The following is a 2,820-nucleotide window of genomic DNA, read 5'->3' on the forward strand; positions in this document are numbered from 1 at the left end:
AATTTCCCCCATTTCTTGATTCAAAGCTTCCATGTTTGCCTCAAGTTGATCCCTCACAAGTTCATCCACCAATTCAATCCTCATACACTCCTCCTCCTCGATGGTATTCCGCATCACTCTCTTCATATCAAACTCCACACTTTCCTCATCAATTCTCAAGGTAAGCTTGCCGGCATGAACATCGATAAGAGCACGCCCGATATTCATGAAAGGGCGACCAAGGATCATGGGGCATTCCTTGTCTACCGCATAGTCTAGGATCACAAAATCCACCGGAAAGATGAATTTATCCACTTTAACAAGCACGTCTTCCACTATCCCATACGGCTTCTTGAGAGAGTGATCGGCAAGTTGCAATACCATCGAGGTGCGCTTCACCGGTTGCTCACCAAACAAATACCTAAAAAGAAACAAGGGCATCAAATTAATACTTGCACCAAGATCACATAAGCAATTAATAGCATTCATATTTCCTATAGTGCAAGGGATAGAAAAACTCCCTGGATCCTTAAGCTTTGTCGGTAAGTTGCTTTGGATTATGGAACTACAACTTTCCGTGAGAGGTATTGTCCCGCCTTGCTCCCAACTATGCTTGTTCATAATTATGTCTTTCAAGAACTTCGCGTATTGAGGCATCTCTCGGAGTGCATCCGCCAAGTTTAAGTTGATTTGTAGCTTTTTGAACACCTCAAGGAACTTATGAAATTTTTCATTATCTGGAGCTTTCCTCAACCGGCTCGGGAAGGGAACATTTAGCATAAAGGGTGGAGGAGGTGGTGGTCTAACATACGGTTCGTCAATATCAACAACCGCCTCCTCGCAACCCTTAGGTAAGTCCCGACTTGAACTATCAACATCAATCAAAATTTGTGGCTCTTCCTCTTCAACCACATGCTTCTTTCCATTAGCTTTCTCAAGGTTCCTCCCGCTTCGAAGCTCTACCGCCTTTAGTTGCTCCCTCGGATTATTTTCCGTAGTGGAGGGGAATCCCCCTTGAGGTTTACCTTGAAGTGAAATTGTCATTTGGGAGATTTGAGTTTCCAAATGATGAATAGTGGAGGCTTGGTTCTTCTCCCTTTGCTCCATTTTTTCCAACTTCTCTAGTACTTTGGAAAGAATATTACCCTCATCCGTATTCTTTTATGGATGAAATTCGGGAGGGTGTTGAGGTCTCCCACCATAATTGTTTTCTTGCCCTTGGTTGTTATGATAGGGAGCTTGTTGTTGGGGCCTATTCCCACTTTGGAAGCTAGGACCCGCTTGTTGGTGCGCTTGAACATTTCCTTGTCCCTCTTGATTTCTCCACCCGAAATTAGGATGGTTCCTCCATCCGGGATTATAGGTATTAGAGTAGGGATCATTTCCTTGCCTTTGACCTCCCACATAACTCACTTGTTCACTCCACGCTTGTCCCGTGGCATAACACTCACCACTACTATGATTGAAGTCCCCACAATGTTCACATCCCACTTGGACATATGCCACCGGAGCATTCCGGGGGTTCACTTGCTTCTTCAAGGCATCGACTTGGCGTTGCAAAGATGCATTCATGGCTTTTATGGCTTCAACTCTTTTGATTGGTCTGTCATCAATGCTTTTTGAGCCGGATGCCTTCTTCTTTCCGAGGACCAATTGCTACTCACCATAGCCAATTTCTCAACCAATTCATTTGCTTCCTCATACGTCTTTTGCATCAAAGAACCTCCCGATGCCGAATCAATGGTAGACCGTGTAATCTCACCCAAACCATTATAGAATATTTGGAGCACATGCTCCCTTGCAAGGCGATGATGAGGGACGTGCCTTTGGAGATCCTTGAACCTCTCCCAAGTTTCATAAAGAGATTCCCCCTCATATTGATAATAGTCGATGATGTCTTTGGTCAACTTTGCGGTTCTTCTCATCGGAAAGTACTTATGGAGGAAAGCTTGAGCGAGATCCCGTCAATTATGGATTAATGCATTACGTAACGAACGAAGCCATAAGCTTGTCTTGTCTCTTAGTGAGAATGGAAACATTCAGAGATTGATTTGATCGGCGGTTACATTATGAAGCTTGAACGTATCCAACACCCCCAAGAACTTCGCCATATGTTCATTCGGATCCTCACTTGGTAACCCATAGAATTGGCACCGATTCTCTAGGAGTTGAATCGTGCTAGGCTTGATTTCAAAGGTAGCTGCTCTAACCGGTTGAGCAAAACATCCATATGTGGCATTATCCACATCCGGGAGGAAGAAATATCCCAAAGTTTGCCTTGGCGGTTGATTTCCTTGAGCTTGAGGGCGGTCTTCCCCTTGGTGCTCTTGCCGAATTCTCTCATCGAGTGAAGGAGGCGGATGTTGCCTCACTCCATCGACTTGAGGATGATATTGCTCTTCCTCATAGTCATCTTCCCCATGTTCCATGATAACGGGTCCACGATTCTCCCGCCTCACACTTCTTTCAAAGTTTCTGGGGTCGTCTTGAAACGGTTCTAGCGGAAGATTAGCTCTTCGTGTATTGTGCATACACTATAGTTGATCTCCTACACAAACAAGAACAAGCAAACCACGCGTAAACCCGGAAAAACTCAAACAAACAATAGTAACAAAAACAGAAATTAAAACTAAATCGACCGAATTACAACTAATTTCAATCAATCAACAAACACTCTTCACTCCCCGGCAACGGCGCCAAAAACTTGTTGGCAATTTTACTCGCCAACTCATAGTAAATCCGGAAGTCGGATGTCGATCCCACGAGGACTAAAGCATGGGATTTAGCCAACCATGGCTAAATCAATAACAATCAAACAATAAGAACAAAAAATCATTCAGG

General features: G+C 44.1%; 1 non-coding gene across 1 annotated transcript; it reads left to right on the forward strand.

Moving 5' to 3' along the window:
• Positions 1–1,782: 1,782 nt before the first annotated feature.
• Positions 1,783–1,889, forward strand: LOC126654189 (small nucleolar RNA R71). The gene has a single exon (XR_007632445.1). It is a non-coding gene; the product is annotated as a small nucleolar RNA R71 (small nucleolar RNA).
• The last annotated feature ends 931 nt before the right edge of the window (positions 1,890–2,820 follow it).

The sequence above is a fragment of the Mercurialis annua genome, linkage group LG6, assembly GCF_937616625.2.
Source record: "Mercurialis annua linkage group LG6, ddMerAnnu1.2, whole genome shotgun sequence".
Taxonomy (NCBI): Eukaryota; Viridiplantae; Streptophyta; class Magnoliopsida; order Malpighiales; family Euphorbiaceae; genus Mercurialis; species Mercurialis annua.